The sequence below is a fragment of the Pogoniulus pusillus genome, chromosome 6, assembly GCF_015220805.1.
Source record: "Pogoniulus pusillus isolate bPogPus1 chromosome 6, bPogPus1.pri, whole genome shotgun sequence".
Classification (NCBI taxonomy): Eukaryota; Metazoa; Chordata; class Aves; order Piciformes; family Lybiidae; genus Pogoniulus; species Pogoniulus pusillus.
In genome coordinates this window covers 22,463,327-22,489,911 of record NC_087269.1, presented here as the reverse complement: position 1 = coordinate 22,489,911, position 26,585 = coordinate 22,463,327, and the positions used below count along the sequence as shown (strand labels likewise).

At 40.5% G+C, this 26,585-nt stretch overlaps 1 protein-coding gene across 33 annotated transcripts in view; it reads left to right on the top strand.

Annotated features, from left to right (window-relative positions):
* The first annotated feature begins 11,976 nt into the window (after positions 1 to 11,976).
* SORBS1 (sorbin and SH3 domain containing 1) overlaps positions 11,977 to 26,585 on the top strand; it is a 187,137-nt gene continuing 172,528 nt past the window's right edge. For 19 of the 33 annotated variants that reach the window (XM_064144865.1, XM_064144880.1, XM_064144879.1 and 16 more), the window contains exon 1: positions 11,978 to 12,095. The gene's annotated coding sequence lies outside the window, so the exon portion shown is untranslated. Of the gene's footprint in view, positions 12,096 to 26,585 lie in introns of all 33 variants that reach the window. The other 14 variants (XM_064144862.1, XM_064144863.1, XM_064144867.1 and 11 more) reach the window with 2 other exon arrangements.

The window sequence follows — 26,585 nt, the reverse complement described above, 5'->3', positions numbered from 1 at the left end:
GGAAAAGGCTTTAGCTATTAATTAATAGCAGTTTTCTTACTAATAAAGTTGAGCCAAAATAACTAACGATCAGGCTGGCTTCCTGGTGAGGTTTGTCTCTCTCGTTCTCCTGCAGAAGCTGTCAGAGAGTCGTTAAGAGGTATTCAGCTCTTACAAAGGTGTCAATGGGGAAGCAAAAGTGAGCGGGGGGGGGGTAAGTCTCAGGCAGACACGAATGTCTAGGCATGGATGAAATCCAAGGCAGGAACCCCCAAAGGCGGGAAGCCCCCCAATTTATACCCTCACTAGACAAAGGGCAGAGTTACCACACCTTAGGTGTGAAAGCGCACAGCCGATCCCAGCCAGATCCCAGCGCGGGCACTGCACGGGGCACTCCTCATGCGGGCAGGACCCCTTTGCTCACCCCCTTCATGCCTGCGGGGCAGGCGAGGGGGGGGAACCAGGAGGCTTTCCCCCTCCCATTCAAGCCACGGAGAGAGAGGAATTTAGGGGTACACAGGACTTCCAGGACAACTAGACCTTATGAAAAGTTCTGGGCTTCATGATGAAGCATTACCTTTGTGGCAATTTCAGGATGTTAGCTAATAAAGACATTAAAATCTAAAGTTTCTGCTAGACCTTGCCATGGTGTCCATAATGGCTTGCCTAAAATCCGAGTCCTGGTACCATCCCTGTACTGACTGTTTATCCTGTTAGCACGTCCCACTTAGTTTTTATTTTCACATGCTCATTTTCCTGTTTCAGGGTTTCTTAAAGCAAAAGCAATGAATTGTAGTGAATTAATTTTTCTATGTAATAATAACTTGACTCCTCTTTCTCTTCATAACAGTAGTAGCCCACATTGGTATATGTGTAAGAAAGAATTGTTGTGTTTCAGGAGTATACACTGCTTTCTAAACATTTAAAAATGCTAGAAAAAGAAATTTACAGAAGTGTACAGCATAAAATTAATTAGGAAGCATATAGTCTTCAGACTATGCTTTGCATGCTATATGAGGGCCCCTGGGGCAGTGCAGTTCAGTGTTGACAAGCACTTTTGGAGAGGCCTTTCTCAACACATGATCTTGAAGGTGGAGGAGTCTCAAGTGCATAAACCTATCAGGGTCTTGTTCAGCACATAGTTCATATAATGCTTTGGGCCAGAGCTGTTGCTAGCTTCATGACAGAGGTTTGGAAAACTTGTTGACTCCCTCTTCTTTCCTGCTTCTAGTATGAGCCTTGAAATGTTTGGCAGCAAAAACTGCTCAGCCTACAATCCTGCTGCTGTGACTCAAAGGTATGACAAAACATTTCAGTGCATAAGCATTAAATGTGTTGCTAGTATCAGGTTTCAACATGTTCACAAGTATTGCATCATCGAAAATGCTGGCATCAATGTCAGGAGTTGTATCTTGAAATTGAAAGCTCATCTACAGAGCAGCCATCAGATCACCATTCCTTTTGCTAAGATGGTCCTTTTGCACTGCATTTTCTTGTATGAACCTTTGAATATTAATCTTGTGAACTGCAGTGTAGCATGATTTGTGTCACTGACAATAGTCCATTATCATCTACTCTAGTAATTTCTACTTACATGAAAAGTGCATTCAAATCAACATCTGCCATTTTATGCAAACAATATACAATATGACCTCTTTCTGATTCTGCTGCAGTAGTCTTCATTGTACTCTGGTCCTTCTGCCAAAGACTGTATTTGCCTAGCCATTGAAGGCATGGGATGACTCAGTGGGTATACCAAACTCATGAAGGGTTGTGTGTCTTTTTAGTTTTCTGAAGCACTAGGAAACTAGTCATAGTCTTTCTCTACTATATGCAGTTCACTTACCAGGTCAAGCTACAATGAAATAATGGATAAATGGATTCAATTTTCCAAGACCACATTCATTATAATTTGTTTATTACAACAGCTAACATTCAGGCAAATGATCAATGGAAGACAGAGCAATTTCTTTAATTTGTGTGGCTTCAAGAGTCAATGAAAGATGATGGTGAGATTGTAGCTAGGGGGGTCAGTGTCTTCTCCCAGGCAGCCAGCAATGGAACAAGGGGACACAGTCTCAAGTTGTGCTGGGGGAGGTACAGGCTGGATGTTAGGAGGAAGTTCTTCACAGAGAGAGTGATTTGCCATTGGAATGGGCTGCCCAGGGAGGTGGTGGAGTCACCATCCCTGGAGGTGTTCAGGAGAAGACTGGATGAGGCACTTAGTGCCCTGGTCTAGTTGATTGGATAGGGCTGGGTGATAGGTTGGACTGGATGATCTTGGAAGTCTCTTCCAACCTGATCGATTCTATGATTCTATGATGTTTACAAAGTGTCATAATTTTCATGTAAAGTGTTGTGTGGCATGTGAACAAGAATACACTTATGTATATACATACAGTGCTTTTCAAACAAGAATGTACCTGGCAGGCTTCTATCTGTCCATGCTTTCACGTGTGATTGCGTTTATAAAACTTACTAGTGAGTGTGTCCTTATATCAATTACAGTAAACTTCTTGTTGAAGGAAGAAAACAGAGCACACTTGTACACAGAACAACAAAATGGATGCTCTTAAAGTGTTTGCCACAGCCAGTAAAGTGGGAGTGACACTGGTGCCCTATCTGAAAAGATTTATTAAATCATACTTTAGGACCGATAGTTTTAATACTTGTTAAACTTGCATATATTCCTTTAGTTAATATGCAGAGTACAAAAATCTGTCCCCAAGCTTCTGGGAAATAATGGCAATCTGACTGACTTTGCACAGGAGATTCATCATTGGCATCCAACATCTAAATCAGTACCCCCAGGCTTTTTCCCAGTAGTCTCCAATGTTGTTATCCTCTCATCATTTCTGGAGAGTGTGTATTAAATGATTCTTAGTCTCTTTTTCTTTGTCTATCCAATCAGTGTTAGTCAAGCAAGGTGCCAGCTAAATAAAACTGTTTATTTATTAGGTATAGGTCTCCAAACAGTCTGAGCACAAAGACAATGTTTCAAACACATCACTGAAATACTCCCATAGTAGTAATCTCTGTCACTGTTTAACCCAATGAGGTTTCATATTCATAATCCTCAGGGGGAAGCTTTGTGTATCCATCCTTCAGCTGCACCATATTACCTGTTTTAAACATTTACTGATGTATTTGTCACAGATATGGATTCTATTGATAAGCATTCTCAGACAAATGCTTTTTTTACAGATAGATTTCCTAAAATACTGTGCAATCCCAAAGAAAAGCTATAGTTTAGCAACCAATGGAAGTACTGGCATTGCAAACTAAAATTGTGATTTTTTTAAGACTTAGACATAATGAAGGGAGTTTTCAGGGTAATTCATAGATATGAAAGAACAGATTTCTATTCTGGAGTCAACACTAAGCCTATTAAAAAATAAAAATAAACTTAACACCCCAACACACACACACACACACAAAACCCCAAAACAACAAACAAACCAACCCAAAACCCAGAGAGAGATTCAGAGATTTAGATTGGACATAAGGAAGAAGTTTTTACTATAAGGAGGGTGGAACACTGGAACAAGTTGTCCAGGGAGTTGGTGCAGGCCCCATCCCTGAAGACATTCAAGGCTTGACGGGGCTCTGAGCAACCTGATCTAGTTGGGGATGTCCCTACTTACTGCAGTGGGAGTTGGACTAGATGACCTCTGGAGGTCACTTCAAACCCAGTGCATTCTATGGTTCTATGCTTACACCTTGCAGTCAGAGTCCCATGATGGAGGTGGACGCACAGAACCTCAGACTGGGAGTCAGAACAGTGGGATTTCTGTCCCAGATCTATAGGTTGGTGTTAGACTATGCACCAGTCATTTAAATTTCGAAGTCTCCTAAATAATAAACTTTACTTTCTACCTGAAACTGCTTTAAAAGCTACAGAGGAAAGCTGACACCTAGCTTTGTCATTAAAGGTATTCCAAATGAAAAAGAAGAGACATTTCTGTATGATAATAAGGTATCTGTCATAAAAATGTGTCTCTCAGATCCTCTGTGTTTACAGTATAAAGCACCAACACTCCCAGAATAAATGCATAACAGAAAAGCCTGGTGTCTCTAGGTAGATCTTTCAGCAATTCTCTATAATTTGTACACATTTATTTCAAACAAAAGCTAGCACAATAACTTGATGTTATCTAAACATTTCAGAACATTAGGTGTTCCACATACACATTCATCAGTTTTAAGCCTCAGACTAAGAGAGACAAAATAAGTATCAAACAAACATGTGAGGACTCATGAGTTTTAGTTGACTAGTTGTGATACCTTGTAAAACAGTACTGCCTCAGTTTACCTTTTTGCCTCTTAATTGTTATTGTTGAAAAACCCAACAACCTGGAGTTGCTACTTTATTCTGTCCTTGCCATTATACATATTTCATGTTAAATGAAGTGGATAAGAGGCTGCTCTGGTAGGAAATAGAGTATTTTGGAAGCTTGGGACTCAAGAGTTTTAACTGACTAGTTGTGATAACCTGTAAAACAGTACTGCCCCCAGTTTTCCTTTTTGCCCCTTAATTGGTATTAAACATCCTGTCAAAGGGGCTGTAGGATAGGATGTGTGCTGTGTCCCAGCATCTTTGCTTAAGTCACTTAGTAGACCAGCTGTTGGGAGGCAAACTCATGGCTTGTAGACAGTACTTCATTCACCTCAGTGGGATGGTGACTACTTTTGAGACCAGAAAATTCTGATTCTCAGAGCACAGACTACATCAATAATTTTGGGTATTGAAAGAGAAAAGGGCATTACACGTAAAGCTGATGTGAAGTATGCAAAGGCCTTGCACTAAACTTGTTACTAAAAGCAGGTTACCCATGACAGGCTGGAACTCAGGAGTTAACATTCCCAGCTTAAAGTAGATGGGCCATAAGAAAAAGACCTGGAGTTATTATTCTGTCCCTGGCATTATGCAGATCTCATGTTAAATGTCCACCTATTAAGAATTAGCATAAGAGTCTGCCCTGGTAGGAAGTCATCTTCTGGAAGCTTGGGAACAGAGAAGGACCCTGCAGCTCAAAACAGGTACCCACAGGATGTTTTTGAGTTTGCCTTTTGAGTGGAGCTTTCCAGATTAGTTAAATCTTAAGACAGACAGGGGAGTACTCAAAATTTTTAAATTCAAATTCTGAAATAAGAATAATTTATTATTATTATTTTATTCCTTGATGAAAAAGAAAATTGGGAAAAAAAACTATGCTATAGCTGGACTGTAAAAATCACTTCAGTGATGCTCTAAAAATGCCTTTAGAGTCTTAAATGGAAAGCAAGGTTGTAGTCATAGAATCATTGAGTTTGGAAATGACCTTTACAATCACTGAGTCCAAGCATAAACTCAGAACTGCCAACCCACAACTGAACCATGTCCCTAAGCACCACAACTACACATCTTTTAAATAACCTTTGGGGATGGTGACTCAGCCACTTTTCTGGGCACCCTATTTGGTGAAGAGATTTTCCTGATATCTAATCTAAATTTCCACCAATGTTACTTGAGGCCATTTTCCTCTTGTCCTATTACATGGGAGAAGAGACCAACACTCAACTTGCTACAACCTCCTTTCAGGCAGTTATAAATACCTATAAGGTCTCCCCAGCCACTCTTCTGCAAGTTTGTAGCATCATATGGAGATGTTGTGACCTAAGTGCAGGACCTGGCACTTGGCCTTCTTGAACCTCATACCTTTGTCCTTGGTTTATTGCTCCAGCCTGTCCAGATCCCTCTGTAGACCCTTTCTACTTTCAAGCAAATCAACACTCCTTCTCAGCTTAATGTCATCTGCAAACTTACTGAGGATGCACTCAATCCCTTCATCCAGATCATTGGTAAAGATATTAAAGAGAACTGGCCTCATTACAGAGCCCTGGGGAATACCACTTGCAGTCACAAGTGGTAGCCATCAACTGTATTTAACTCCACTGCCTACTGCTATTTCAGCTTGGCCACCCAAGCAATTTTTTACCCAGTAAAGAGTATGTCCGTCCAAGCCATAAGCAGATGGTTTCCTCAGGAGATGCTGTGGAAAATGGCGTCAAAGTCTTTACCAAAGAGTAGGTAAACAACATTCACAGAGACATTCCTTTGTGCTTGAAAAGTTTGTTTTTTCTTCTCTTTTCTTTCCTAGGGTGGATGGAACAAGAATGGGCAGAGGAACATTCTCAGTTCTTCCATGAGCAGAGGTGAATAAATTGTCCAGAGCCACAGACTATTTCTGCTCTTTTAAGGTAGGAGTAATATCAAATCTTGGAAAGGGGGATTACAGGAAAGGCAGCTAATAGGAGGAAAGTATTTCTTTAGATAATCAGGGGCATTGCATAGTTTTATTGATTACTTAGCATTTTCTTCACTGTTTACTTTTACATGTAGAGATATATGGGAAAAGTCTCCTTACTGATGAAGCTTCTTGTTCTCTAGATCAGATCTCATCCCTCTTTAGGGATGGGACTAGAGATGAGAACATAACAATGAAAGAAAATAATGTGGTCTGAATTGCTCAACCCAAAACCTGAAATACACCTGGGCCATTGTTTATACCCCTTTAATGTCATTATTAGATCATAAACATTTTCATCTGTTGTCAGAACTACTCTTCATAACAAAACAGTTTCAGTAGCCATTATAACGTGTTTATGGAAAGCATTTCAGGTTCAGAAATCATTACTCTTATGAAATCACCTAGAGTAGACTCAGATGACTGGAAGTTAAGGAATGAAGCTTTATATGTACAGCTTAGCACAATATATAAGCAGATATTTACAATATTTACAGCTATATACAGAAATATACAAGTTAAAAGTAATACAGAAACACAGTACCCCTCCCAGAAAGCAGAATCCCTAGGAGGGGCTCCCAACCACCCTTCCACCTTCTTTCCACCCTTCTATCTTATCCCAGAGTATGCCTTACAGTCAAGATGAGCTGCAAGGATCGGCAAGGGGGGTTAGTAGCATAATTAGTTAGGTTACACAGCAAAGGCCCAGGGAGAAAGCACAGACACTGACAGACACACACACACACATGCTGTCTTATCTATATTTGTGTTCTTGTTTTTATACATCTCAGCAAGCCTATGAATGGAGTAGGCATCACCATTGTTTTCTTTTCACAGCCTATTATGTAATTTTTCTCACTAACATATTTTAGTTAGCCTCAAACTAGCACACAAAAGTTGTATTGCCATCTTCTGCCTCAGTTTCTCCACAGGCAATTTGTTAATTCTGCATTTGTTCACCATGGATATGAATGTCTGTGGTGTAAATAAGGTGGATTCTGGCTTTTAATTTTTTTTTCTGTATGTGTGGCTTGCATTCTTGATAGCTTTTTACTTCATGCCATCATTTCCGCTCTGCACCTTTCATAGAAGACTAAGTGGGAGAAAACTCCTTCCTTGATGGTAGCCCATGCACTCTAGCCAAGATACAATGCTAACAGAGAAAGCAGGATGGTGAAGATCCAGGCCATTCATCCTGACAGCAGAAACAAATGTGTCTAACTTTTGCTCTACTATTTACTCAAGCAGAAAACAAAACAATAGAGATGGGAAAAGATCTGAAAGAGCTGTCATAGAGCAAGTGCACCATGCCAATAATTTGAAGGATTAAGGACCCCGAGCTGCATGTACTGACACAATAGCCAGGGCCATCCTGTTCACTGGCTTCATGGATTAAAGGGATGTTTCATATGATTCTGGTTTTCTTTTCAACTCTGGTTAAACAAACATAGCCTGTGTGCTTGCAAATCCCTTGTTAGCAATGCAAAAAGTCAGTACAATTTCCCTTTCACTACACTCTATGATTTTACCTTTGGAAAATGTTGCAGTTGCTCTGTCTGGATGCCTTCACAGAATCAGCATGACTTTGTGTCCGGTTTAAATAGTGTGATGGCAACTGGTGGGATCTTACAAGAGGGGCCTGCAATCAGTATACCTGCATCAAGGCTGTGACACTGAAAGACTGACCTCAGTTACCACACATGATTTTTTTGCCTAAGCTGCTGTCTTAAAAAGTGAGGTAGTTCACCCTGTAAGTGCACTTTTACTCTAATTATGGCTGTGGAAATGGCAGTGCTGTGGAAGGTTTACCTGGGTTTGAATTAACTTTAATTCCTCTCAGATCCATGCTAGCATGCCGCTAACAAGCTCTCTCCTATCGAGTTCTGGTGCCACCTAACACAGGAGATCCCCATTCCTGCACTAAATGGCAGCAGTCCAAAGATCTAATGTGTGCCTCCTCTAACATAACCTAGAGGCACAGCCTGGCCAATATGATAAACTCATGAAAGATAATCACAGAAGTCACACAAATTTAAGTAATCTAGGAGTATTTGTGCCTGTATGTTTATTACACATAAACATTTTTCATTAAGAGTCTAGCAAGCTACATGGTTCGTGGGAACACCAAAAAATTTCAAGACAGGTATCACAGCTCCTGGAACAAGCATTTGGACTCAAATGCTAACTGTCTAGTGAAGCATCACTCTTATTTTTTAAAACTTGCAGTTCACAGTTTCAGTGGAAAGGTGGGGGAAGCCAATGAGCAGTGTATTCAAAGTCTTCCTAGTAAGAAGGATGCTGAGATACTTTTGAGTGCTTTTTGTCTGGCCCCCATAATATATTTATCTCTGTTTTCTCACGGCAGTTATTTAGGCATTACATTTATCTTGCTTCAGTGAGGGTGTTTAGATTAGCACTAAAATTCCATAGAACCAGGGTAATGTCTCAGAGTTGTAAGTGTGATGCAGTCTTTGTATTTGCACACAGGACAAACCCTTTAAAGAGAGGGATGCTTGTCAATTGATATCACTGAAGGTTATTAGGCAGTTGTTCTTAGAGGCCTCTACCTGAAGTATCAGCAGTGCTGGCTTTCTTCTTGTACTTCTGCTCATGAGACATCATTCAAGAGAACAAAGTCCTTACTTTCTGGGGCAGTTTGCTGAAGACATGATCTCTGTGGGGAATATTATCTCATTCAGCCTGAGCTGCCTCTGCATTGGATTCTAATCGTAAATTTGTGATAGAACATTTGGTCTCTCTGGTAACACAGACCCTTGCAGGAAGTGCTGAGTTCACTTCCTAATGGAATGACTGCCCCTGCTACATACTTGTGTTCATGCTCTCAAGCTCATGCATCATCTTAGACTGACTTATCTTACTAGTGTGGCTGCTAGTAATATAACAGTCAGATATTTGGCTTTTATTAATGCAGCAGAGGCACGAGGAGGAAGGCTGGCTTCCTGCTTTGGAGCAGAGTGGGAAGATGGGGTATTTCAGGAGACAAATGCTTGCTATTTACACAAACATGTGGCAGATGGACATCTGTAGTCACCTGCTGACAGCAGTAAGATACAAACCCTCTCCTTTTACAAAAGAAATGCTGGTTTCTTGCAGATAGGCTGAGTATGGATTGATGGAGTTTTTATCGGTATGAGCCAAATGGTGCATGCTTGTTTTCAGTGCAGTTTTTGAAAAGTATTCGCTCTTACTTAGTGGATCTTCAGGAAAGCTTGACAAGTGTTGAAAACTGGGTTGTGTAAGTAAGCTTTCATTTTAAATCAAAGCTTCTCCACAGTTTGACTTGCAGTTGCGTGCCGCTGTGAGTGGGACTACATTGCTGGCCATCTCAATGATAAACCTATACTGTAACAGACCTGAACCTTTTGTTGCAAGCAGAAAAGATCTTCATTCATGCATTCCCTGTGATCCTGTCTATTCATTTGTAGCACTGCACAAGGTCCATAAGCAACTGTATAATCTTTCTAAGGATAACAGGAGTAGCATTTTAACAGTACAGATAAAAATACAGAATCATAAAATTATTTCCATTGGAAAAGACCTCTAACATTGAGTCCAACTGTCAATCTAATACCAACTTGACCATTAAACCACGTCCCAAAGTGCCATGTCTACTTATTTTTTGAACATGAGGTCTAAGACCTCTTGTACTGAGAGGTGCTAATGTGATAGAAAGGTCACAGCCAGCTTTGCTTTGTGCTACTGGTGGATCTGCCTGATAGGGCAACTCATCCTGCTAAGTATCTGTGTGTTTTTTCAATGTGAGAGCCTGGAACAGAGCAGCTATTCTAGATTGGTGGATTAACATTCCTGGCTCTAGGTACAAACTAGCAACTCCTCAATCCACTTAAATTAAAGATACTCAAGTGAGTCCTTATAAGCATTGTTTCAAGAGCAAAGACAGGCAAACAACCCTTACAGACCATGAACAGGTCAGGAGAGATCACAGCTAAAATGATGAACAGGCTGTCTACATACATTGCATTTTGGGCTCTGCCTCTTTTGCATGGAGATGTATACACACACTCAGACACACATTGTGCACTTCAGAAAGCCTCTAAATTGAAATGGAGCATTTCAGCTATTAGGTCAGCCCCAAGCCTTGCTTTGAGTAATTCTCACAGACTGCTATTCTTATTATGCAGGGTTTGGGGTTGTTGTTGTTTGGTTGGTTTGGGTTTTTTTTTGAGGGGTAGAAACACCAGTGAATAAAATCTCAACCTTTTTGGTTTTTTCTCTCCTGGATGCCATTCAGCCTGGGTAATACCAGGTTTTATGCCTAAGTGGGTTCAATGATTTTGGCAGGATACCATGAATTTTATCACCCTTTTCTTTGTCAGATGAAAGAGAAACAAACATGTGGGTTTGGTAGGCTTTTGTTTGGTTGGTTGATTGGTTTTGGTTTCGGTGTGTTTTTTTCCCCAGCCAAGCTGGATTTCAGGTTTGAGATTGCCTGTCTGTCCATGCTGCTCTGAGATGACGGTCACGTTCCTCTCTCCTGGGGACTGTGAGAAGCAGAGGGCTGCTCGAGATCATTGCTGCAAACTTCCGGTCCCCATCTGGAAGGCAGCTACCCTGCCTTTTGTATGTATTCATCTCTCCGAAGGGAAGGAGGCTTTCCCAGCTGCCGTTGAGATGTTAGTGTGCCTTTAGAGGGAGTGAAGTTTGGTGCTAAACTTCGCTTGTGTCTTCTGGCAATTTGAGACAAAACATACTTGATCTTTTATCAAACTTAACTCACAAGCTAACATCTAATTTATATCTTTTGGCAATTGCTTTGAATTATTTGGTGATACTTCTTACTTGTGGGTAGTATTCAAATAAAGGCAGATAAACTAGATTCCTATGGCTATCAGTATATGAAGGACAAAAATAACTTTGAAAGCGAGAAAGAAAATATTGTTACAGCTGAAGACAAAAAAGAACACAAAATGTCACGACAGCTCCAAAAGGATGAAGTTCTCTTTATGTCCACCGTGTTTTCTCCTTACACAAAGACAGCACAGTCAGGCCTTCTATGTGCACTGGTACCTTTAAATGTTTTGCGCAGACTGCTGAGTGCAGACTGGCTTTCCTCCACTTTTGTGGGGCACCTAAGCTGATCCAGGAGTAGTACCCTAGGCGTTAATGAAACCAAAACGGCAACAGTAATTCCATGCAAGGCAAGGAATGAGACAAGGATTTGTTAGTGATTTCCCCTCTCCTCTATTTGATCTTTGCCCGATGAAGCATTCAGTGATTTAGAAACCACAGTCGTCTCTTCCTCTTTCATTCATCTCTTCCTCCTTACTTCCTTATTATTTGTATAGCGTGCAATCGGTACGACAATGGCTGCACTGAAAATCCCTTCATTGACCGCTTGCCCAGCCTGGTACCTATCCGCACCGATGAACGGCTTTCTCGGATCTTAACCTTCAGCAAATTCCACCACCCCGGGTGCCAACAACGACCCACACACGCAACAGGTTGGACGAGGGGCTGCCGCATCCCCCCTTCGGCGAGTCTGCTAGTGGGGCGGTCGCCGCTCCGCTCATTTCCCTCCTCGGGGCTGGGTTTGATTATATTACCCGACCGGGAAGCGCAGGCCTGTTTTTCTCTCGCTTTTTTTCTGTCGCGCTGGCGAACAGGGCTCGCTAGGAGCCGGCGCCGAGCGGGTGGTTCCCGCGCCGCTGCCGGGCGGGGGGCGGTGCCCAGTGGCGGCGCCCAGTGGCGGCCGCCGCCTGCCGGGTGAGCCGCGGCGGCAGGGCCCGGGCGAGCCGGGCTGCGGCGTCCTGTCTTGGCGGGCACGGAGGCTGCCGCTACCTCCCCAAGGTAAGCTCGTCTCCGCGTTTAACTTTTAGGAACAGCCGCGGCTTCCGCAGCTGCTGCAGCCGGTCAGTTCTCCCCGCCTTCCGCAGTGAAAATCGCCTTGGCTCCATTTTATTCTTGCAATTATTTATGCCCATAAGGACGAGGTGTTCTTTAAAGGGCCATTATGCCGTGGGATATTAGCGCCTCTCTGTATTTTTTTCTAGTATCTGGAGATGCAGTCGATGTTACACTACAATTTTTGCAAGTTTTTATTCAAACCTTGTTATTTGCAGGTAAAATAGATTGCACATACAGAGAAGTAGATTTAGGAATGAGTTTCTCGTGTACGTAAACAGAAATGTTGTTTTTCTGTCAGTGGGAAGGGGGAGCAGAATACAACGTTGCTTTTGAAATGAGAGGAAATGCACACGGGCATTTTGTGTATGCTCTGGGACTCAGCAAACTGAGCGAATCTGGTGTGGGGAGTCTGTATCTCCTTATCCCAAGAGAGCTAAACCCAGGATGTATGCATTACGGTTGTTCATTCATCAGTGGCTTCAGATAATGCAATTACCAAGTCAGCGGCGCATGGGTGCTGCCCTGCGTGTGACATGCTGAGAACACTGTACTTTAGGAAGCCAACACTTGCTGTAGTTCGAATAAAACAGAATCTGAGAATGGCAGGGGTTGAAACTATTGGGGCTTTAAGTGGAGAACAGGCTACTGGCTAGTCTCGCTCTGTCGTTCGAGGGTTTGTATTTTGTGTGTTTCTTTGCAGAGGTGTAAATACCTTGTATTCTTTTAATAGGAAATTCAGGAGTATAAAATAATTGGCAGCAGCTTCAGCTATCACGAGTGCCTGATGAATGTTAGATGGCTTAGATGCCTGACAACTCATGGTAGTTTTAATTAAATCTTATCACAGAAAGGACTTCATTTAGGTTTCAGTTTTTTATTTACAGATCGGATTCTGCAGCCCTGTTATGGCTACATCTCTCCAAAGGTTTCTTGGAAAGGGAGGGGAGAAAAAAATCACCAACGTGATTACCATGGACACAACTGTATCTTATTTATTTATTAGGCTATTAGGGTAATTAAAAAAAGCTATGCATGCCCTGCTGTGCAGATCTCATTTCAGCAAAATTGCTCCTGCTGTTACCCATGTTTGGTTTTTAACCAGTAAGTGCCATGGTTGCTACATCTTCTAGCTACATATCCATTCATTGTACCCTTCAAATGAAGGAGATCAGAGTGCAGCCCAGATGATTGTTGGTGGAATATGTTACAAGCAGGAACTGCTCTTCACTCTTCTACCTAAAGATCAGTGTTTGCATACTTGCAGTTGCTTAGTTGCTGCTTCATTATTCTGCTTGGTACTGCTGTTTCTGCTGCTGTTCTGGAGCAATATTTGCTATATTAGTGTTTTATATCTATGGATTGTGCTACTGATTTTTTTTCTGATGTATTTGTTGCTATCATGTCATAAAACGTGACAGTATCTGTCCCCTATCTAGAAAGTACAGGAAGGCAAGGGGAGGCTTAGCTTGCTCAGTGTTCATATCTCTTGACTTCTAAAGGTTGGACCATGTTGGTTCTGCTGGATGTATACACGTACAGAAAATGTGTGTCATGTTAGTGTAGCTAAAGACTCCCATTTATTTTGCACTCTGTCTTACTATTTAGTAATTATTACCTTCAAATAGGAGTAATTATTTTAAAAGATAATCCTGTTCTACAAAGTAGATATTAACTGATAATACCATTTAAAAAAAGGTGGTGTTTAGGCAGTCAAAACACAGCAAGGGTGCCATTTTTGGAATACATCAGATGTTTTGTAAACAGAAGCACGCATTTACACCCAAGCCCAAGTCAAAACCATCTATGAGAAGAAATAAACAGTGGCTAATAAATTTCACATGCCCAGAAGGCTGTCTTAAAAATCAGGAAGAGTTCCATGCTCTATCTTCAGTACCTGTGTGTTTCAGAGAGTACAAATATAAAGATACCTCTAAAGGAAGGTCATGTGATAAACAGGTATTTTCTTGGTTTTTTTTTCTGTTTGTAGGGGAGGGAAAATATTTGGGGAGGGGAGGGAAAATATTTGGGGAGAGGAGGGACAGTGGAGAGCTCCGAGAAACTTTGAAGTGCTCTGCAAATGTTGAATTACAAGTTTACTGGTTTTGTAAAGATTGAATCAATCTGAAGAAACAGGAATGTTAAACCTTTGTGCAAATTACAGGTCCTATTTTTTAAGTATGTGGTCTGTGTATGTGTATCTGGGCACGTGTGTGTGCAGACACTTGGGTCATTATTAAGAAGTAGCAGCAGATGCTGGCTACAGTATTTATTCTGATGTGTTATGGTATACAATGTGCTAATTAATTGATGAAACTACTACATAATGCTTTGCCTCAGTGGTATCCTGCAGCAGAGAAAGACACTGGTTAATTATCTGTTCTTCTATGTTTCTGTGGTGGTTTTTTTTTTTTTGCTTTTTAGTTTTCTGATCCTTCACTAAATGCCTTTTTGGTCTGTTACAGAGCAGGGCAGATAGGAATATCAAAGCAGTGATGCTGATGCTTTTGTGTTGTTTTGAGTAATGTCTATAACATACATCTCTCATGGTGGGTGTTGTGTTTTGTTTCTTTGATGAAGCTTTTTCAGTGAGCCAGAGAGGTTCTGTTGGCCTGATCCTAAAGTCTTCAAACCCTTCTGTAATCCCATTAACTTCTGTGGAGCTATATATGTGAATGAGCATTAAGGAATTAGGTTGTACAATATGTTTTGTTTGTGGTGCAAGTGTTAAGGGTCAGCACTTTCATTGCTTAGTGTAATTTATATGAGTAGTGGCTATTCATATGATTACAGAAACTGCTTCCATCTTTAAAAGTGGAGAAGTTTTCAGAAGAGATTTTTTTTTTATTATGTATTTATTCAGCACTGGGAAGTGCACTGGAAGCATAGATAATATTCTGTTTTCTTTGAAAACTTCTTAATTGAGGCTTTTGAAGTCCTCAGTCATGGGTAAGTTGTTTTATTGTGTAAAAGAGTATGCTAGGGCTTTTACATGTTACTCAAGAGTTCCAAAGTAGGAGCCTAATAAAAGCATGAGGTTTCAACAGTTCTGGGTACCCCAATGCTTTCCTTCACATTTTCCATTTCCTTGGGTGATTGGCACTTAGTCTGTGTATCTAAATAGTGATTTGTGAACTTTATCTCCAGCTTCAGTATGATTTCAGCCTTTGTTCCTGCACAGACTGTACTGTGATCCTTGTATGTGCCACAATATAAGGAGGTTTTGGACTGACTTAGTATTTCAGGAGAAGTTTGGGGAGTGATAATGTTGTCTTCACAGTCAGCTAAGACAGTTCTTAGTCAAGTACGGCAGTAAAGGCAAATGTGTTGCTGGAGATGTCTTTCTTTGAAAGTGTCATAATGATGCCATACATGCTTGTGTTCTTCAGTACTTCACAGTTCTTTTTGCATGAAAATTGATCCATACCAAAATGCATCTCAAATAGTGATGGCTGGACACTCTGTAGTAACTCTGCTAACTAGATGTAGTTGTGTCTCATTGTCTTTGTTGTATATGGCTGCTGAGTGTTGCTAAAACAGACACTGCATGCCATCCCAGAGAGAAATGCTGTTTAAGTACTACAAGAAATAATAGCTTTATGTATGCCTCCTCATAGTTTAAGATATCATGAAGCATGTTAAATAGTTTTGGATTCCTACGTCATAGATGCTCTTTGTTGGAATGTGTTTAAAAAAAACAAATAGTATTAGATTAGAATAATTAAGTAGAAAAACTGGTTTATGTGCTTCTCAGATCAGACACTTCATATCTGAGTTTGGGTGTGTAAATGCCTGCACGCCAGTCAATATTTTATTCTCTCTCTCTTCTGTTTTACACCACTCTAATGTGTATAATGTAAACTTAGGTGTTTGGTTTTCCTACCCATGCACAGAAAGAGCAGATGATTTGGACTGAATTTTAGGCAAGTTTATTCTGTATCCTCTGTGAAGCCCCCTTAGCAGCAGAATTACAGTGTAGCACTACGTCAGCTCCTTATATATGGATGCCAGCATAAGCAGGCAAATTTGCCATCAGCTGAAGGAAATGGTTGATTCTAGATAGGTTGGACTAGATGATCTTGGAGGTCTCTTCCAACCTGGTTGATTCTATGATTCTATGAAATGAAATGTGGAGAGGTAAAGCAATTTCTGCAATTTATATGCATAGCCAATCTTGTAACACATTGTTGTTGTTTGCCCCATTATTTACAAACAATAAATATTTAAAAATAAGTACCCTTATCTTTGAAAGCAAACTTCTGCTAAAATTATTCTTTGTTAGGAAGGCTTCTGAAATAATTCCATTCCCTCTTATCCTGAGAACCAAGCAAAGATTAGTCAGTACTGTAATGACTGGAGGGTTTCAATGCCTCTGTCAAAATGGGAAAACTGAAAACAGCAGCATATGTGAAAACATAATTTGCCTACAGGTTTGATGCATAGCTATTCTAGTCTTTAAAAGAATCAACTATATACATCATATAAATTCAATGCATCCATATTTTGTTTTTGAATAAACACTGCAACACTCATCCATATAAGTAGAAGTTGTGTTTTTCCTAGATCATAATGAGCATAATTAGGATGAAGATGACTGTGTGGAAAGGGAAGATGATAACAGAATATTAATCTGTGCTTCTTTCTTTCTGTGTATGTATTGATCCTAGCATTTGAAGGTTGAAAGTAGCATTTGTTCAATTAGCAATGAGTTTTGTGAGTTTCGGCCCACTTGCCAGTGCCCACCAGCATTGTTATTACATGAGACACTAGTGGTGCCCTTGCAGAGCCAGGCCTCATAGTCAAATGCCTTGTGTAATTATAGGCATGCATGGTTCTTCTCAGTCTAGCAGAGCCAGTTTATCATGTGAGGCCTTAAGAAAGAAAGGTCAGATTTAGGGACTGTGCATTTGGAATTTTGCCCAGCTATATCACGAGCAGCAGTGACATGTAAGGTGGTATTAGCCCTCCCTTGGCTTAAGGTCACAGTTTGGAAGAGCTAAGAAAAAGCAATGAGGCCTGCATTGGAACAGAATCTTATTTGATGTAATGTGGAATTACATCTGCCATTATCCCAAAAATATTCAGATCAGTTCACTGGAGAGTTTACACAACATTTATGGTAGAAAATGAGATATGTACAAAACTGTCCCTGTCTGGGTGAATTTATAGATATCTATCAATTTATCATTTATTGGTGTTATTTAAGCAAGGGATAGTACTGGATTTTACTAGGTGTGTTTCTTACTCCCTGTGTTCTTCTTCATAGCGTGCTCTGTGAGCTCTCTAAATACTGTGGTGATATATTTGCAAGTGATTGCTCATGCTAGACACATATTTGCAGTGGTGGCACTTGTAGTTCCCTTTTATTGGTTGATTTTGTAGAATTTCATGGAATACAGAGTTGGTTTTACAAGTGATTATTTTTCTGAAAACTTTGGTGATGTTTGTTTGCATGTGAAGAACCTCTAATCCTCACTGGATGGAAAGCCATTCTCATGTTCTGGGGATAAGTGTGGTGGAGGGGCAGCAGCCTCAAAACTGAGGCTTCACCATGCCTCTACATGCCCAGACATGTTCTTCTGCCAGGACCCACGAGGCAGTAAACAGATTGTGTAACACACACACGCCCAGCCCATGTACCCCTGAGGTCCGGGCAGGTAATCCCCATTGGGAGGTCCAGGCATGTCTCTATTGCCTATTGGGGCAAGGTTTGGCTTACGGCCAGCCTGATTGGTCATTTTAGATGTCCAACAAGCCACAAATCTCGGCCCAGAGCCTTTAAAGATGGGTGCACAGCAGCACCACGTGTTCAGTCCTGTTCAGTCCGATCAGAAGATCCAGCCTGTTTACCAGTTCAGAAACTTAGAGCATTTTAGACTCAGCTCTGATCCACAGCAGCACCTTGCTGCCCTGACCCGCTTGCATTGGCCTAGACACAGGATCAGGCCTTGCTCACTTGCAAGCATTACAGAGGCTTAGACCTCATGCATTGATCTCAAGGCGCAGCCAAGCTATCTGCAAGCCCTCTGAGAAGCAGAGCACATTCATGCCTGCACCATACATATATGGGGAGCGGAGAGACCCCCTGCCTAAAGCCTAGAGCTATCTTGGTTTATCTGCGGAGATTTGCCAGTCCAAAATGTAAGCTGTTCTGAAAAAGCAGACAGACGTGCCACTCTGAGCTCCACAGGTACGGATGCTGAAGGTGCGGTTGACAGTTTTTCCTTAACTCTGAGTTGGGATGTGGATGGTCATGACAGGGGGAGCTGAGATGGTGCTCAGTAAGAGGGGGAAAAAGCCAAAAACTAATATGATCTGTCAGTGTCTACCTTCTGCCTTAGAGAATGACCCAGGTCCTAGGTATTAGTAACAGCACCTGACATCAAAGTGTCTGAATTGAGCATGAGTTCAGGCTGCCTAAGAATGCTACAAGTCCTTGTACCAGGCAATGAGAGACAGGGAGGGTATTTTTAAGTGATCCCCACCTCATCATGCCAACCTGAAATCATCACTGCAAGGGTAGCTGGCATAACTAGAAGCTGTACTGTGTAGAGTCTCCTCGCAGTGCTGACTGTGTCTAAGCTTTTCTCTGGGATGCCTGCAGGCTCACTGAATGCCTATCCTGAGGTTACCTTACAGGAAGTATGTGGATTCACTCTCCAGACTACAAGGATACAATTTCTGTCTCCAGAAGCATTAGAGGAGATTTCTGAATTACAGTGGAGTCCTCTCCATTAGGTAGTGTGACAGATACTGCTTGTGATCATATGCTTCTGCATATGATCTTATGATCACGTACATATGGGCATAAGTCAGCAAACCTGGGAAAGAATCTACCACATACACAAATGTGTTGGGTGACATTTAAAAGCTGCATATGCCCCAGAGTTACAGCTTCAGTGGAGAAAAAAAAAGGTATTGTAGTTTCTCCTGATGCAGTGTGTCATTTGAAGGGCTAGAAACAGCACTCTGCTAACACGTTTTAATAGGTGACTAGACACTTATTTTTGTTTCTTCTGTTGGAAGGCCTGTGTTGTCAGTAGCTCTTAAGCTGATTAATTATTAAAATAATCCACTAAATATTTTAAACCTTTTTATTTTTTATCTTTTAATCTTATCTATTGATACTTTAATTCTTATAAAACAGCAGAGGAAAAAGTAATCACAAAATATGCTAAGAAATTAGATGATTTCCTGTGAAAATTTTAAAAAGAACAAAGATTGCATAATTATTTGTTTCATCACTATCTTTGCTTCACTTTCTCCTTGCTTTCTCTACAGTACCTCTCTGAATCTATTTTGTTGAGTAACTAAATTATTTTATTACATTTTTCCCTAAGATTTGTTGTACATTTGTGTCTAGCAAATCCGTGCTCCCATTGCACCAGTAGTAATATGAACGTAGAATAAGTGTCAGTGTGGCAGAAAGTTTGATTTCTGGGTGAGATGTGCCAAGCAAGGGTAGCACAGTGGTGTAAGCCTAGGGTAGGCATGCATTCATGAAGAGTACATGGTTTGTGTCCTGCCTTGCCTTATTCTTAGGCAGCATCTCTTAGTGTACCTGTGAATTAGGTGTCTTTACAGCCAACTACACAAATGTACAAAAACTCCCCAACAGTCGTAGAATCAGACTGGAAATCATGTGAATACACTCGCATATGAACTTAGGATCTTGAGCACGTTAACACTTGTATGGTCTTTGCTTGCCATTCTAACATCTAGATGTTTTAAAGACCTATATAAACCATGTTGTGGTTCTCCTAAAAGTGGTGCATAGTCACACTTGTGACAGTGCTTCAATATGAACAATATATTATCATTCTTGACATTTTTTCCCCCAACAGATTCTATTTTATTACCTGTATTCAAACAGCACCAGCTAAGATCAAAGTCCTCACAATAATAGGCCTTGTGCAAATATACCAGAGACAGCACTGACCCAACACACTGTTGGGCTAAGTAAATGAGAAAACTCTGATCTGTAGGACTAGGAGAGACAATGGGGCTTAGTGATGTTGACATGGATTCTTGTTTGAGGAATCAGGTGGGGCCTGGTGGGCGGCTACCTTTCCCTGTCCTTAGATTTGTAGGTCAGCTTTCGTCTGTGATGTGGCATTATTGAACAGTTCACACATTTGATAGTGAGACCTTTTGCACCTCAGGCAGGTATGAGACAAAGCTAGCAGCAGAAAACCCACAGACTTTGTAACCTGTCATAGCAGTCTGCATAGTTTGGTGAGACTTCCTCTGTGCATATTTGAATGAATAAGACACTATTCAGTCAATCATGCAATGTGTTACCCATATTAAAAATACTTGAAAATACTTAAAAAATACATAAACTTAATAACATCTTCGCAGAGAGGTGGCTGTCTTACTCTCTGTAAGACTGTTACTCAGATCTTCAAGCCTGGGTATACTTAATAAGTTTTTTATATGTATTATTTACTGCTTCAGTTAGCTAGGTGGTTTCTGGACCACTGTTCTAAAAACAAGATAATTTTTGATCACAAGACTGTGCTTATTTTATTAAAAATTATTTGTACTCAGAACAACAAAATAAAGCTCCTGAAGACTCTTCCCTGTTACAATTTATGAGTCACTGTACCACATTGAATAATAAATGGTTAATGAATAAGGCAAATGACTGACCCTTGGTCTTTCTGCTTATGCTACTGAATGAATGATTATTAGACTTGAATTATGTTGCTCCTGGTTTATTTCTTATTATCTGAGAAATGTGATGCATGTATCTTTATGTGATGGTCATAATCTCCTATAAAAATGCTAGTCTGTATCTTGGTGCTAGAAACAAGCAGTAAGAAAAATAGTTTACCAAGCAAGAAAATTAGCTGGAAATTCATGTGTTAGAAGTCAGGGAGGGACAGAAGGGAATCTTGTTATTTAGCTTTGATGGGTGGAAAGTGGGATAAACTCCACAGTCAGACGTTCCATATAAAATCATTCTGTTCAGTGCAGGAAATGAATGAGGCAAAGATATCCCTTCTCCCTGCAGCTGGCTTTGACTCTGGCACTCCTGCCAGTAAGTCTTTTTCCTCAATCAATGTATTTTGCATGAGTGTTTCTCTTTGTGTGGAGATTTGATTAAAAGGAACCCTAGTCTCTTTTTTTTTTTTGCGATCAGATTGCTGGCAGGAGTAGAAGCACCTCTGTATCTCCACTTGTTTCCTCCATTTTCTCTCTTGGAAGAGGGATTAAAAGCATTAATGTCCTAATGTGTACATTCACAGGATTGGGAGATTGCCTCTGGAGTATCACCTGCTATGCTGTGAGACTCATTAAAGACAGGACAACAATCGTTTGCTGTCTCACAGCTTTCACTTTTTTTTCTTTCTTGCTGTTTTGCTTTATTTTTTACTAGAACAAACAAGCTATGGAAACACTCAGATGTGCGTATTTGTGCCTGCTGAAAACCATAGCGTCAAGCATGCACTCATTGTGTTGACCCAAACAAATGTTCTGCTGCTGATACTGCACTCACTACAGCTCAGACACAGTGTGAGCTGTGGTATTTTGTGACTCATGTTTCATCAGGCTGTAAGTGTTAGCTGTGTTCCAGCCCTTGTCAGCTCAAGGGACTCAAAAGCTGATCCAAACTTACTGAACCTGATGGAAACAACCTCATTGGCTTCAGTGAACTAAATAAGTCCAGAAAGGTTGTGCACTCAGTTGTCAGGGCAGGATGTTAAATATTTTCTCCCTCTTGTGTGGTGTGGTTGTTTTTTTTTTTTAATTTAAATAAGTTGGCCTGGAATTAATAGAGAGTGAATGTAGAAATACTGCAAATGGCATTGTAGCTCCTTGTTATTTCTAAGCAACACTGTAGGCTCAGTTGGCATGATTCACAGCAGCTGCTAAAAGCTCCTATTGAACATCATGCAGTTTGTCCTGTGATTCTCCCCACCAATACAGAGATTCACTTCCATGAAGAGATGATATTTGGCAGCTTCCAGAGACCAGCCTGCAGGAAAAATCCAGTCATGAGCAGTTCGCTTTACTGATGGTCTAGGGATTGTAAAATTCCCCAATCTCAATGTGTTTACGTGAACATTTTAATTTACTATTTGGTTGTCTCTGGAACTGGGTGTTTTGATTATGTTTTTCATTAAAAGTGACATTTCTCCTCTTTTTTGCCTTCTTAGGTGAAATAGTGTGTTGTAATCTCTTTGATAAATAGTATCATCTGGTTTAGAGAGCCTGGTGTTCATAAAGGCTGTGACTGGCTCATGGTAGGCCCTTGTTCTAGTATAAAAGCTTGTAAAACCTTATCTTAAGAGAAATGGTGGATGTTTCTACATACATAGCTTCATTTTTTTTACAAGAAGACCAAAATCTTACGATAAATGATTTCATGCCTATCTGTCCTAGATCATAGATTTTATCTTTCTACTAGTATTTTGCAGTACTGTAGCAGTACAAGACCACCAGGTCTTTCACCTTTGTGATGAAGATGGGAGAAGTCTGTAGGAATTTCAGGCTGTTTACAGGCTTTAAACCACATGCTCTAGTACATTCCCTGCTACATGAGCTAAAGCAGAATCACTGCTAGTGGATAGTGGCTCACTGCTCAGCAGTTGGGTCCATTCCAGGTTATATACTCTCATAGTGAATTTCATGAAGTTTCTTCAAGTGAAATCTAGCAGTTTAATGAAAAAAAGAAAAATCAACCATCATAATTTTATATGGATTCTTGACCTTCAAAAATACCATGCTGCTTCTCTGGCACATCAGGTAAGACAAGAATTCAGTCACCTGGCAACAGAAGTCCTTAGTGAGTCCTGAGTACAAGGACACCCTAGACCCTCTGCTCACCTCATAGCAATGGGTGACATGAGAGCTCTTCTGCCTGAGGTACTGGGTGTCACAGACCTCTTTATATTAGATGACTTCTTGATGCTGAACTAGCATCTGGTTGAAAGTTACCTTGTCAAACTGAACTTAATCCTTTTGAACAGTCTGTTTTTTTGCAGGATTGGTGTTGTGCCAAACTGTGGACTATCCTTGTATTAATTCTGAATTCTGTTTGTAATGGCTCAATAAACTAAGGCCAAACTAGTTAATAATAAATATTGTATTTGGGAAGGGTCCCACTGAAATGAAGATAATTTGAATTGAATAAGGAGCCTTGGAATCACTACATTTATTTATTAAGGCTTTAGTAGAAGCAAGTCACTGTTAGGTTACCTCCTCTTTTCATCAGTTAGGTGAAAACAGAATGATAAAATGTAATCTCCTGCAAGCTGGTGGCTGCATACAGAGTAGAGAGAGGGGAAAGCATTCACACATTAACAGATTGCATTGGATTGGAAGGGACCCTCAGGGGTCATCTTGTCCAACCCCCTTCAGTGAGCAAGGATACTTCCAACTACATCAGGCAAGCTTAAATGAGACTGTCTCAGCACCCTTCCTTGCCTTTCTGTGACATTATGCCCACATTCTATCTGACGCATGCTTTGGAACAGGGCTCCATGAAGCACCTGTCATGTCTCTTAATGTGGTGTCTAATAGGGGAAACTTCTATTTCCAGCTCTGTTACTGATATAGAGCAGAGTAATGGGTGAATTGCACGATGTTCTCTTATGCTTCCACTCTCCTGTTGATATGGCTACAGGTTTTTTGCTCTCCAGTCTGAGTTGCCTTCTGCTGTACATGAAGAACCCTGGTTTATTTGTTATAGTCTTCAAGGTGACTTTTTGGGTAGGAAAGGGATGTTCTGTCCACATCCAATATTTTGATGTTCATAAAAACATAAATGATGCAGGACACAGTGTTGATGACTGTGCAAGGCAGTTCTGCTGGGTGCATGCTGATTGTGATATCATCCATGGCAAATTAGTTAGTGGACTTGTAATAGAAAATGTGAGCAAGAGTTCTGGCTATCTCTGCGTGACGCTTTGCAAATGTAAAGAAATATGAACTCTGTCAATATCCCCTTATTTTGGACATGCTGTAAAGGCATGACACTTTGCAAATGTAAAGAAACATGAACTCTGGCAATATCCCCTTATTTTGGACATGCTGTAAAGGCACAGTTCTAAGGGTCTTTTGTAACCTACCTTAGAAGTGTCTTGTGTTCCCTGGAGTGAGAACAGGAACTTTCACTGTGTGTGGTTTGTGGGAGTGGAAATTACAATAGATGTGTGAGATACTATCTTTGTGGGAAAATAAAATTGTTGCTGAAGTTGACTTAATCATCTCGGCTACCATAACTTTCCACTCTACTGGAGCTTCCTACGTTTTCTTTCATTTGATTGGTGTTTTGTGCATGTCTATAAGGCACAAGAGTTTCAGAAGTGTGATGTATGTTATCTTTCAAGTCTGTTTTGCTTTCTTCTCCATGAAACGTTGAGATAAATACATCTACAGCCACTGAGTGGTTGTGGACCATATGTTCCTGTAAAAGCTGTAACTTCCCACTGATGGCTTTTGTTTCCATTAAACTGTTCTGTATGTGTGCTGCATGCTGTAATAGCCACTGACTTGAAGAGCTGCATTGTAACCCCAGCTGGGCATATAGCTCTTGCCTGATGCTTAGACCTGAACTGAAAGCATAGCTGAAATACTTGGAGCCTAACCTGAGGCCAGATCTGAGTCTGAGAGAATTTTTTTTTTCAGTTGTATGCAACAGAGAATAAGAGGAAGAAGTGTCCTGGTATGATAAAGAGTTGCTTGTGTTGTTTATGTGCCCACAACAATGATAGCACAGAGGACTCTGAAGCAGACTAATAGAGAGGCATCTATTCAGTCACTAATAATTCAATAGTCACACATAATTCCATTCACTGTGTATCCTGGACTTTTGTTCTTTTAAGGTACTTCCCCCAGATCGTTTTGTGTGCCAGACACTTGCATGACTTACAAGTCACATAAAGGTAACGAGTACCATAGGTCTTCCCAAGGTCCCAAATGGTTCCCTTAGAAGATCCCTTTTCCAAGAATTTCAGAATGAGTAATGCTGAGTTCACTCAGTATGCCACAGCATTCACATGCTTCTGAAGTCCCCATGTAGGTTTTTTGTTAGCATTATTATTAGCATTATTTGATTAGCATTGTTAAGGATAAGCAGCCTGTAGCTAAAGGGTATTTAGCTCTACCAGTTTCCACCTGGCTTTTTTATTTTTAAGGGTCAGCTCAGAATCAGGCAGGAATGTGGGCATGGCAGAATTAACTGCTTGTTGTTTTTTGTGGGTTTTGTTTTTGGTCTTTATTTTTGTTTTGTTGTGGCATCTACTGGCGTGGGTTGCATTACCACAGATAGGGTGTTACGTTGAAAGCTCTACACAATCTTGACTGCAACAAAATAAGGTGAACAAGTCTCTCTGCTGGGAGTTGTGCTCTCATGGCTGGGAGTCCCAGTTGTGGACTGGGAGACTTTTGTGCTGTCCCAGCCAGAATAAAAGGACAATCTGGATATCAAAGCATGGTGGAGGTACAGCAGAGTGATAAAAGCTGTGTCTTTTTGTTTTGTTTATCCTTCTCTGGTTACTCCAGACAATGAGTTATCCCAACTCCATTTACTGTAGAAGACTAGTCCTCAGTTAACTTTTTGATGGCCAAATTAGGAGAGCAGAGGAGCATTGAAGAAAAAGAAAACAAATACAATTTGTTTGCTGGAGGCACAAGAGATTCAGCACACATACTCCTGTCAGATGGATTCTTATGCAGCAACTGCTTTCCTTCATTAATCTAAAAAAAACCAGAACCCAACCCTTTCTAGATTTTAAAAATACTTCTTAATTGAAAGAAATTTAATTTGTTATGCAAATCTTATGATAATTTCCCTTCCTGACACTTTAATATTTAAAAAGAAAATGTAACTTTGAATTTAAATTCTGTTTCTGATATGATTGCAGTTAAGTGCCTGCTAGATGGTTGTCCTCAAGCAGAGGGCTGTTAATTTCTGTAACCCCCACACTATTTTTTTTTCTTTTTGGTTGGTTGGATTTTTTTTCCTTCCTGTGCTGTGTAAAAACTCCCAAAGGGTCCCTCTGTTTTCTGCTTTCATTTTTTTTTTCTCTGAAAACAGCGTCTCTTGTTTCCTTTTTAAAAAATATTTTCTTCCAGACTATATGCATAATTAATGAACTGGTAGAATTATCTCAGGAATATTATGAGAATGAAAGATGAGAATCTGTCCAGGGAAGAGGTCTTTTTATTCTGATGGCTTAAAAAGTTTAAAACAAACAATCAACTCCCCCAAACTTGTGAACACCTGAATAAATATTTGGGATAAAATTTGTTGTTTGCCAGGGTTTAACAGTTTGCTCACACAGACAAGAGAAGGAGCTTCAAGTCTGTGTCTAAGGTATTTAAGAAAACTACAGAATAAGACAACATGATGTTCTAAATGAAAAGAATGAAGGAGGGGAAGTTCTGAATACAGCTTTTTCTCCTTTCAAACAATTTTCAGGCCTT